Here is a 12798-nt window from a genome sequence, read left to right on the forward strand (position 1 = left end):
GCTGGTGGTTGGACGGACAAACGTCTGAATTCCTCTAAACACTGTGGTCAACAACACACAGAGAGATCTGAGGCAACACACATGGGTGTGTGAGATAACAACACAGTTTTACACACACCAACACAGTATGTTAAAGGTGATGCGTATCTCTGTTCAGACCATGCAGTATCAGGGTCAAATGCTGTCCTATCTGTAAGCTCTTGGTGTTCAAAATACATCAATACAAGTATATTCACATAGATAACTGAACATTTTGTTTTGACTTTTACATTTAAAGAGGACATAGGCTATTATGCTAATTTCCAGGTTCATATTTGTATGTTGTGTCTCTACTTTGACATGTCTCCATGCTTTAATGTTCAGAAAGCTCTTTATTTTTCTCATACCTGTGCTGCAGCACCTCTTTTCACCCTCTGTCTGAAACCAGAGCCCAGTCTGCTCTGATTGGTTAGCTGACTTGCTTTGTTGTGATTGGTCAACCGCGCTTACAGATGTGTAAGAAACGTCCTGTTCCTTAGCCTATAACGTACAATGTGTTGGAGCACTAGCCAATAGAAGCGCGAGTGTTACATATTGATGTTACAGAAGAGAGAAACTCCTTCTGGTGGATTTTAGCCTTTGCGGACCATTTACTGTACCTGCACAAAATCATATACAACACCCGACAGGAAAGAGAAAACCCCAAAAAGTATAATATGGGAAAGACATCGAAAACATTTTATATAATATGTTTGATAGATTAATAAGTTAATTTAGCCACCGTTTTCCGAAGCCAGATGCTCATTGTTGTTATAGTACACTGTAAGCAATTGCTGTTAATTTACAGCCAATTTTCAACACTAATCTACTGTATTCATGTAATACGGTTTTGTACTGTAGTTAGCAATGCATTGTGGGCTGGCCAATGTGAAGCAGCAGCACAGGGACCCTAAACAGTATGCTAATGTTTTAAAGTACAACACAACAGTATTTTTTGGAAATTGGCGGTAATATTGGGGCTGGATAAGAAACGTCATTAGGAGAGCAGCATTCTGATGTTGCTATTACTTTAACTTTCAGGTGGAACCGGGCAAGTCACTACTGGACGGCGATGGATGATCACCCTTGAGGGCCGTGTCATATCTGAGGGCATCACACCAACCTTTTTGACGGGACTTGCTGCTGTCTTTGCGATCTACTATGTATTCAACCTTCAGTATCAGGAAGAGGCAGCCTCTACTCTGGAATTCATTCAGAGGTAAGACTTTAATTTACAATTAAAATCTTTGAAACCCGAATAACCACAAATCATTACTTTTCACACTTAAAGGGATAGTTTGGATTTTTTTAACATAAGATGGTATTAGTTACTTACCGGTATTGACACAGACATTAACTCAGGCAGGCAGTCATATATTTCCCTACCAGCTGGTCAATAGTTCTGCTATTGTTGTCAATAGCAGAACATGGGGTCAGTTAACAAAAACATGAACCATTCACACGAGAATACAACATATATTGAGTAATTCTGCTGCTTGATGCTCTTGTACTCTGTACAAACTCTTTATATCTTAAACATATTTCGTTGTTAATTATGTGTATTACTATTCAGTGTAGCCGATTCCAATATCTAGCTGCCAATAAGCTTGAATAGAGGCGTAATATGTGAACTAGGCTCCTGTGCGTAGTAATACACTGGCAATTTTCAACAAATGAAATAGTTCCAATAAGGAACTATTTCATTTTTTTTCTATAAGGGTCTGATAGGAAAAATCAAGCAGCGCAATTACACTAAATACCCCATTATGTCAGTACCGGTTAGCAACTCATATCACCTTATGGAATAAAACCCAAACTACCCCTTTAAGACAACAAAGTGTTCCTAATAGTTTTCCATTCAGACTCTGATCTTAATATTTTTCTGATTTCAGGCGCTTCCTTGGTATCAACCCAGAGAGAGGAACAAAGGCCATCCGGGGCAAGGTTGTCTCCAAGAAGACGGCTGTGATCGTCCAGAAGAAGTCTGCCACAGTCAACACACACGTCTCCACACTACTAAAGAACCTCCTTGACTTTGAATGGGACTTCATATACTGTAGGTCAGTGAGCTCTCTCTCGTCTCTCACTCTCTCACTCCATGTGTTGTTTTGACAGACTGACGTTGCCACATTATGCCACAAGACACTTTGGTATTACCAGCTTTATAAGCATTGTTATAGTACATTCCCGAGTTATTTTTGATTAATTATTTAGTGTGTTGCTGTTTTACAGTGGCAACACTGGTAAGGAGAGGAACAAGGACCAGCAAGGTGTTGGTCATCTCTACCTGAACCAGAAGATTCCTCTTTCTATCAGGACTGTCCGCACCCATCCAGAATCTTCCTGAAGTGAAGCATGCACCTACCTCACAGGACTATTTCAAGAGGCAAAGCACAAGCCCCACATTTAGCTATTGCTGCATATTTTGTAAATGTTCTTACTGATGTATATTTTTAAAATGGTGTTAATGCAAATTTTAAAAATGTTCTTACTGATGTATATTTTTAAAATGGTCTTTGTTTTGGTCCGATCGGGAGGTGAACCGGCGACCCTTCGGTTCCAAGAACAAGTCCCATACAGACTGAGCCACTGCCGCCTCTTGCACAGACACATGCCATATGCTAGCTAGCTCTATTGTCTAATTTGGAGCAAATGCAGCAGTATATAACATGAAACCCAAGGAATGTCTAGTGGAAACGGCAAATAAGACATATAGGGTTTGACAACCAGTTGGAGGTGCACCACAGCATGTTTCTTAGCAACACCGGCCCTTAGTTGTCAGTCAACTGTTGCTATTGGAAACGCCCATTCAGAGGCATCAATGCCGTTTTCCACAAATATGTTTGAACCTTTTTTCGAAACAAATAAAAAAAACATGACTTCAACGGGAGGTATGTCAGCTCATCTTTGCTGCATCCTTTGTTCCTAAGGTTTGAGAGTAAAAGTAAAAGTATTTCAAAGGTCACTCTTAAGTTGGTAGAGTGATTCAATTGAAAAACCTGAACCATTTAACTATGTACTGTACTGGCTTTGATTGTATTCAGTAACCTACCGAACGCTGTTCTAAAACTTATTTTGTTCACCTTCTTTCCACCTTACCCCGAGGCGTTCGCTGAGTTTGGTAGAAGGAAGGACAGAGAAGCATTTTGCCAGGAGCATAGAATCACTAGATTTAAGTCAGGGGCTGTTTGACTCCCCTGGAGAATGACAACCACAAAGAAACAAAGACGGAGTGATGGTTTGACTGACAGCCTTTTATGTCTGTTCACTACAAGGTCAGATGTACCCCAAATAGAAAATAGATGTGAGTGATCCTGAATTTCTTAAGGAACGCCCTTCCTGTAGGATACAACACTGTATGTTTTGGTAAAGTGAAGATTATGAATTGTGAGCGGCAGCGAGAAGGACTAAAGTGTCGACATTAAACGAGGTAGCCAAATAGCGGCAGAGTGAAATTATCTAAATATAATTGTGTGACTGCTGGCATGTCAACTTCAACCTTGTCTCATAAATGCCATAAGGAAGAAGTGTTCTCGGAGGTTAATTTCACTATATTATCAAGAGAATTAAGGCAATTACCAACAAATGACAAAACGGGCTATTCAGAACCAATTGTGAGGATAACTGACCGTGCTATGTCCTCTCAGCAGGTGGTTATTCATAATACAGCAGGTGATTCATATGAATTATTTCCTACCTGTCATTCACTTTGCTCCACCGCCTCAGTCTGTCCAAGTAATTGTAGTCCTGTAGATTTCACTTTGGCACCTACAGCGGGATTCTTGGCTGACCTTCCTGGGCGCTGCCTTCAAGCAATTATCTGTGGACATTTTTGGAGAGATTAAGAGCGTAAATATTGAAGAGGGAATCCCGAAACAGCTAGCTCTCAATACAAAAAGCAGTTTGGACCACGGGAAAACAAAATATGGTTACAGGAAAACAACCAGTATCATTATTTTCAAGGCAAAACGCTAATTTGATGTTGATGTTCTGTTCTGCGTATAAAAAAAGGTCAGTAGTAATCCATTGGTACAGAAAAATACAGTCAACACCCTGTTTCTACTGGATACAATTGTGCAGTACCAAATTGATGTGTGCACCTAAGAAGCAAATAAATATATCATAATCTGTTTTTTAAATTAAGTATTACCGTACCGCGCATTGGTATTTCCCAATACGCTTGTTCAATATCCGAGCAATAAAACCAGCAGGACTTCAATTTGCCTTTGAACGTTTAATCTCCACAACGTAAACACTTCCACACAAAGCAGCAAGAAGCTAAATAACAGTACAGGGTCATTTGGCTCCAATAAAGTATTGGTAAAAAGGTGTTTCCATGGAGACTAATATGATCGCAACTAAAGACACATAAAGGGGCTTTTTGGAACGAGTGAAGCAAACTGTGGGACACGAAGATAACAAGCTTAGACAAAGAGACATAATGTCAACACAGTCTCCTCACACAGGGCTCAACCCATAATCAACATGTACAGTAGCTCCAAAAAGGTGGTAGACACTTTGAACAGCTGAATGTCAAATATAGAATAAGTGCTCTGTGAATCAAAACATTAAAGGCTGACTGAAACTCCAAAATCTGGATTTAAGCACCACACATTAGCTTTATATGTCAACCAGTCTTCAAAGGAACAAGCTAGTGTACAAAATAACCCTATTCACATATTAACAGCGGGTTGTATACAAATGTGTTGTTCAGGGCCAAAGAAAAGGAGGAAGTACTTGATCTGTTTTAGAGGGTTAATACCAATGTGTCCTCAATTAATAAAAGAAAAACCTACTTCAGTGTTGTTTCCATTTGTTTATATTTTAGTTGTATTAGTTTGTCAAATGTATAGTGTATTCTAATATATATATATATATATATATGTGTGTATATATAGGGAGGTTGTGGCTCAGTGATTGGTGCGCTGATCTTCGGATCATGGAGGCACTGGTTTGAATCACGCTGCAATCAACATTCCGTTGTGTCCTTGGACAAGACACTTCACCCCAAATTGCTCCTGTGGGGATTGCCCAGTATTGAATGTATGTAAGTCGCTTTGGATAAAAGCGTCTCACAAGTGACATGTAATGTAATCAGTGGTGACTCGTCATTAGGGGCAGGTGGGGCCCACCTAGTTTCTGCAGCCCCACCAAGTGTTGGCAGAAAGCAATGCAAATAATAATTCCCAAAATATGCAAATCAAATATATTTTAAGGTCATCTGATTCGTCTGTACATTGCTGTTTTAGTCTGCGTTCTTCTAATTAGTGTCTACAGCCCCTCTCTCTGCTGTAGAAATGAACGTGTACTGTAAAAACTACACTGCGCATGCTCAGAGTATTTGTTTATTCAATGTGTGCGGGAAAAAAATAATCACCATAGGGGCACTGTGCTGCCATACCCACCAAACGTCATCTCTTAATTCAGAGAGCTGATTGGCTGTAAGTGTGCCGCGAAAAGTGTAGATGTGAAGAGGAGACGAGAGAGAGCAGCTTATAGCGATTCAAATCAGTAAAACGGAAAGAAAATGAATGAAGTTGACCATCTACTTCAGCTTTGGTAAGTTCAAAAGGTCAAACCTTTTGTTGATCTTCTGTGTTTGTTGCCTATAGGCTATTGCCCTGCTGGATCGGCTGATATCGTGACCTCGGTGATGAGTGTCTGTGTTTTCCTTATACCGGCTCCCAAACGGCTCTTCAGTTTACCACATACCTTTTATAATTCAATCAAATGTAGCCCTGTTTTTACTAATGATTTATATGTGTACACATATATCACTTAAATTATTCAATACATCCTTGTACTGAAGCATTCAAAAGTAAAAATTACATGTTACATATAAATGATTTGCTGTGGCCGAATGTTTTCATTGCTTTTACAGACCCGTGTAACTCTCTGATCCCACCCCATTAATGCACTGACTTGCTTGTAGAACCACGCTACACAAAGCAGATAGCAACACCTAGCTTATAACAACTTACGCATAGACATTTAAAAAAGGGGCTAGTGTATCGACATTTTAAAATTGTATTTAAAGAAAAAGCCCTGACAAAACAGCAGGGCTCTATTTCAGTATTAACTAAAGAAAAAAAGACATCAACAGCTGACATCAAATCTTTGCTGAGCCTAAAGATAATCATAAATAAATAACATAGTGAAAATAAATAAACAAAACAGCAGAATCCAACCGTCTCTAATGATAAAAAAACATAATACAAATAAATGTATTGCAATGCTCAAAACAACAGCATCCAACAGTCTCTAATTGTTGGATATTACATGTCAGTGCATGCATGCACAGAGATCATCATATCATTCTGTCTTGTATTACTTAAAGGTCACCTATCATGCTATTTTTAGGCAATAGCATAGGTCTCAGATATATAAAAATATATAAAAAACATGTCTATGAAGTGTTTTGCTCAAAATACCAAACAGATCACCCATTCTAGCCATGCCTCATATCCCTCTATTTCACTTCCTGTTTCAAAAGTGCTGATTTTGGGTATAAAGCTTTAAAAAATAAAAGTAATTGATAAAAAATTAAAAAGGAGGGGGCTGAGCTCATGCGGACCCGGCAGCTACTGTCTAAACTAAATACTGCCGTGATGAAACGCCATATCATGGATTATCAAGGATTATTTCTGAAACAGTTTGGAGCTCCAAGGCTTTCTCTCTTGCCGGTTACACCACAAGGTGAGTTCCTTTTTATTTCCTGCTTCTTCACACACATGCTCTCCAGTACAGGTTAGCTCTGAGTGTTAGCGATGCTAATGTAAACACCGACCATATCACGACCGACACATCACTAGACGGTACCATTTGAGCAGAATACAGAGGGGTGTTACCATGCTTTAGGGAATAGGATATTTTCCTTCTATGTTTATTTCTGTGTTTTTTTCTTTTTCTTTTTGAATAAAGCTGTGTTTTCACAACCTCAACAAACGCAGTCTGAACTGCTTGTTGATGTTATGTACACTTTAATTAAAACAGACTCCTCCGTGTGTTCTCCATCCACCACTCTGGGCAGTCTGCACAAGGATTTATTGCTTTTTTCTTTGAACCATTACTTTAGCCAGTTGAGTAAACAAAAAATCCAACTTGCAATGCATTCATGTTATATTCTCCTTTCACAATGTTAAATGTTACAATGCTAATGTTCATAGATCTGATACAAACAGTCATTTCAGGCATTTTCTTTACATTTGATCATGAGAATGATATTTCCTATACGAATACATTGTAGTTATCTCTAAAGAACCATTATACTAGTGTAGTGTTTATCCATACACTGTGTAAATATAATCAACTGAAAAAGAGGCTAAATGAGAGCCCATTCATTCGACTATGTACTGTAGAATAGCTCACTACCTAGTTTGAATGTGTATTTTAACCTCTGAATACACTGAATTCCCAGGAGCATGCCATGTGCGTCCCTTTGAAACAAAGTTTTGTGTGAAGGTAGAGAACTCACAAAGGTGATTCAGATTGTGATAATGTGCAGTGGTGAATCTGCCTATAAAACAGACATGAAGCCATAAAGCGTTGTTCAGAGGTGACCTTTAATTTTGAAGAGCTGCTGTGTGACATGCTGTGAATTAGACAACATCAACGCTCCCGAAATGTATGCCTCTGTGCAGCTTGACCTCTAAGTCAACAGTATGTCAAGAAAAACGGGAACGATCGCAAGGAAAACAGACCGTGCACACACAGCAATAAATGTATGACAATACACGCTCACCAGAGAAACACTGATGTGTATCTGCCGGCGAGCCACTGCGGCCACTGTCATTGGTTACAAGGTGAGTCACCTACGTGCACTCGAGAAACGTATCGATGTGATCGAGTTGGGATTTGTGCTTATCACCACAATATCAAGTCACCTTGTTCTTTTATTTTTTTCTCATCAAAAGTCAACAACGGTGCTATCTAACCCTGATATGGAGCCAATTAAATCCTTGTCTCAATCTATGGTGCTGTGAAGCGCATTCTAATTTGTTGTCAATTCAACCTTTAAAGGGGACAACAAGAAAAACTCACTTTGTATCTGTTTGTGTGCGGTCATTTAAGTATTTAGAGTGCCTACCAACCTACAAACTGTGAAATAAAGTCAGTTTGTGTAAGCTTCCTCAGACACAAAACATCGGATTCAACCAGCCATTCAGGATTGGATCTCCTTCCTATGTCACACACAGGCTCATAATAATATTTGCCCCAACCTCCACATCTGGGTACCTCTATACCACGACTTGAGAACTACCTTAGCAGTCTTTCTCGACAGCAAATAAGAGCAAACCGGACGTTTTTGGGAGGAAGACTTAAAGAGACCCGCCCTAAAACAGAGCATTTTAGACAGATGTTGAATACAGATTTATTTAGAGAAAAGAAAAAAAAGTAAAACGTGTTTTTTGAACATTTAAGCATGCAACCATGTTCTAGTAGAAACCCAAAATACCAGTATGAAACTGAAAATAAGTATGATATGTACCCTTTAATATCCCCAGGTCTTGTATCTGTCCTTTTTATTAATGTGTGATTAGAGGAATTAGAGCAGATTAAGTAAATAAAGTCAGTTTCACAGGTGTACACCGACTGAGATTCAGTACCAAGAGCTGTTTTGTCACAGGGTTGAGGGAGAAGGTGAAACTATTGACACACAGAGGTACAGCCGAGCCACTTTACTACTCCTCCTCCTCCTCCTCCTCCTCCTCCTCCTCCTCCTCCTCCTCCTCCTCCTCCTCCTCCTCCTCCTCTGTTCCTCACTAAGTCAGTTTGATAATGTTCTAGCTCAGTGCTTGGCTCGTGCAAAAGCAGGAAACAGATGGCTGGTTATTTCTGGATGGTACTACAAAGTGTCCATCTCAAATAAAGTGTACTTTCACAGGATCTTAGTGTTTCCTTTTTTTAATGTCTGCTTAGGGGACTTTATAATACCTTGGACGAAGAACTTGCAAGTGGCCCGCGACAATGAGATTATAAAAGATGTATCAGGTATATCATATTATTATACTGAATTAAAATGCCCTCGTCTTTACTTTTTTGTATCTCCAGATAATCCCTCCCTGGAGGATGCCTATTAACCTGGACCAACACTGAAGCCCCCCCTGATGAGGCCGAGGACAGGCCTACTCCATTTGCTTTCCTGATCTCTGTCACTCAAAGCGTTACATAATTATTGTGTGTCTTCACAGGTTACATAGTGGATATTAGCTGCATTGTATGCAGACATTAATTACATGGGAAAGTGGACTGAGTTAATAAGGCACGTGTGCGGTGCACCTGCATGGAGTCATGTTTGCAGATAAGACGGTGAATGAAGCGGCTGTTTATGTTCTGGGTTGTAAATAAAATCGTGGCACAATGATAAGCTCATCCATGACATGCCATCTGGCAGGTGCTGACAGTTTGAAATTACATTAATCCTTATCTATTCATTATGAAATGTGTGAGTATAGGTGTAGCAATGCCTTATCGAGCTATATTGCCTCGGCTGAATTTGAATTGATTTCTATCTATGTGGAATCCATTGCAAATTCCCCTCATGGCCGGCAATGCAGGAGGCAGCGCCTGCCTCTCCCAGGTCAAATCAGATTCATCTCTGGCTATCTGATGAGCCCATCCCTGAGCTGTGCTATGAGTGAGAAGTAGCACATTTTAGATTACCGCACTCCCTCTAAAAGCATTCAGCTGTAGTGCATGTCTTTCAATAGTTTGGAACAGAGCATTCATTTCATCTCTGAGCGCTTTCTTTTAAAAGGCTATCCCGCAAGGTCCTATCACTAGGAGGTTCAAGGGCAAAATAAATCAGCGATGACACGTCCCATCGTTGTTATGTAGGGCACAGAGGTCTCCTGTCTGAGGCAGGAGCTCAGGTTGAGAGATCCCCTTTGTGTCTAAAGCGGGATCACATTAACAGCCTGACTCATTACATTAATAGAGGTGCCACCGTAGCAACATGAATAATGCCATTCCTTCTGTGAAGGGGTTACAAACCGGTCTGACAGCAGGAAAAAGCATCAGACTATTATTAACCATAAATCCATAAACGGCACGCACGGTCCATACAGGGGGGGAAGGTATTTTTAGAGCTCAATATGTGTTGAATCCATTAAAGATGGGTATAAGACATGGGTAAAATCTACTGTTTAGACTTCAATGAAAGACTGATGGGAAATAACGGAAGTAAGCGGACGAGATCAAGACTCCCTGGTAGAGATGCACACTGTGTAGGTGCAACATGGATTTGATTCTGCCCCAGGACCGCCGCCACATGTCTTTTCCTATTGTTGTCAAATAAAGCAAAAATGACAGATGTATAATCTTCAATAAAAAAAAACTTCCAGGCTGCAAATGCTGCGTATCTCAATGCCCTTCATTGTTATGAATCGCAGGAGTGCTTGTGGCAGCTTTACTGGATCAGCAGAATTTGGAAATTCTTAAAAAGCTGAATCTCCTTTAACCTCACCCCACCTCTTAAGCACCTTCCCCACCTACCCGAGCACCAGGGGATCCGTCGCAAATCAAGGATGGGAAGGTCAATAAAAGCAAACCATGCCAGATTCTCTGACTGACACATCAAAAGTTCCCTGGTCAGCGCTCAACACTCTGCCTTCCTTTCCTTCCGACCAATTTAGAGGAGTCCGAGGGGAGCCCCCTAATCCATGCCTCTGAAAGTGTGCTTAATCAACCTCTGATTAAGTGGGAGCACACCAAGGTGTCCAGCAACATCTTCACCACCCCCATCCCCTCCTGAAGGCAAACCAAACAGAAGGAAACAGCCTTTGTTTGTCTTCACAGCCTCATGTCCCCTGATGTTCCCTCTCAAATGTCTTAAGTCTCCTCAGTCTTGTTTAAGGCCCTCCATTCATTTCACATCCAGCGACAGAAAATACAAAGCAAACATTTAGTTCCTTCTAATTTCTTTCCCTCTCACTCCCCCCTGCTCTCTGTTGTTGTTATGAGTGTCCCCCAGGTGTCCGGGAATGAATTAAACATCAGAGTGTTGCTAGGAAGGGCACAGCTTCTGCTGAAAGGGTTGAATGCAGAGCGTTGTTTGAGGAGAGCAGCAGAGGAGGTGACAGAGGGGGCTTTGCTCAGCACGAGGACGCCCAACCATCAAGGAACCACTTTGACCTCTAACATCTGACCGCCTTCATGAATAGTCATTTTTATTCTTCCTCAAGACTCTCCCAGTAATTGGGGTTTTCCAAACTTTTAGAGCATGTTGACACTGACTTACCCTCTGTATTTGGGGTAGTGATTCATTTGTTGATGGATGCTTTTGGTAAATCTTAGTTATTTAAAAAACACACCAATAGGATACCCAGAGGTGGGAAGTAGTGGAGTACAAATACTTTGTTACTGTACTTAAATACATTCTTCTTGTATCAGTACTTTACTCCTATCAGTACTTTACTCCGCTACTTATTTTTCTGATGACCTTTTACTTCTTACATTTTTAACAGACATACCTGTACTTTCTACTTCTCTCATTTTCCAAACAGGCTGGTTCCTTTAGTTTGAATGTGTGTTTGTGGCGTGATCATTATTATTTAGAGTCATTGCGTGCCTATTGATTTGAACACGATCCGTGTATCCATCATTTCCTGGTCTTCTCTAAAGAAGAGGGACCAATGGAAACGTTGTCATGTTGCCGTTGTTCAGCATGGAAACATTCATTAGCTAACAATGACATTATTGTTCTATTAATATAAAGGGAGGTCAGGTACTTTTTAAAACATCTGGTAGTTATGGGTACTTTTTACTTAAGTACATTTTGAAGCCCATACTTCTTTACTTTTACTTGAGTAAAGAAGTTTAGTCAGTACTTCTACTTTTATCAGAGTATTAACAAAACACGAGTATCTGTACTTCTAATTGAGTAAAGGACGTGTTTACTTTTGCCATCTCTGAAAACACATCAATAGTATACCTTCATGGTATACATTAAGATACTTTTCAGAAAATCGCTGATTGGAGAAGATCAGCCAGACTGTTGCTGCCGTTCAGTTTTTCCTTTAATCCCCATAAAACTCCTTGCTATACCGTTGTGAGACTGAGCGATGACAAGCCCATTCATACACACTTTGAAAGCAAGCATCTTCCGATTGATGCTCATAATATAAAAAACTGTCAAACAAATATATAGTGGCACAAACAAATAATAAACTTGAAGTGGCCTAAACTAATATGTCATACGACACTGGCTCGAGGCAGTTATTTGCAAGAAAATAAAATGTGGACATGGGCTCTAAGCTGCCTTATTATCTCAATCCTTTATATCTATGCATCAATGGTTGATAGAAGAACATCATAATTTAAAACTTCCTAGTTTACTTTTTGATTTCCCAACTGAAATTGTAAAGGGAGGAACCTAACCATCATCGTCGATCTCATGTATGTTTGCACTAATTTAATTTGAGTTATTTCGGAAACAAGTAGTACAAGAAGATGATTTCTCAGTTTTAAATCCTGCCTACATCACTATGGCCATAATATTCAAAACACAGAAAATAAATGTTAGCTGTGATTGAAGGGTTACCAGTCTATGACATGCAGTCCCAGGGTTGGGGTCACTATAACATAATCCAGATCGAGAACTCATCATAAAGATAACTATTCCCCCCTCCTAGCAAGCTAATTGTGGGTGAATTGCCTCTTCATGTGAGGAATAAAACCACAGAAGAGCTGGAGAAAGTGAGTTACTTAGTAACGAAAGTGAGTTACTTAGTAACTCACTTTCTGCTTCAACCAGAACAAGAGTTCAGTTCACAGAGTACA

General features: G+C 40.0%; 1 protein-coding gene across 5 annotated transcripts in view; it reads right to left on the reverse strand.

Annotated features, from left to right (window-relative positions):
* LOC117451610 (RNA binding protein fox-1 homolog 3-like) overlaps positions 1-12798 on the reverse strand; it is a 480467-nt gene that overhangs the window by 412587 nt on the left and 55082 nt on the right. For all 5 annotated transcript variants that reach the window (XM_071203963.1, XM_071203962.1, XM_071203959.1 and 2 more), the window contains exon 2: positions 3716-3838. The gene's annotated coding sequence lies outside the window, so the exon portion shown is untranslated. The remainder of the gene's footprint in view (positions 1-3715; positions 3839-12798) is intronic.

Source organism: Pseudochaenichthys georgianus, chromosome 8 (assembly GCF_902827115.2).
Source record: "Pseudochaenichthys georgianus chromosome 8, fPseGeo1.2, whole genome shotgun sequence".
Classification (NCBI taxonomy): domain Eukaryota; kingdom Metazoa; phylum Chordata; class Actinopteri; order Perciformes; family Channichthyidae; genus Pseudochaenichthys; species Pseudochaenichthys georgianus.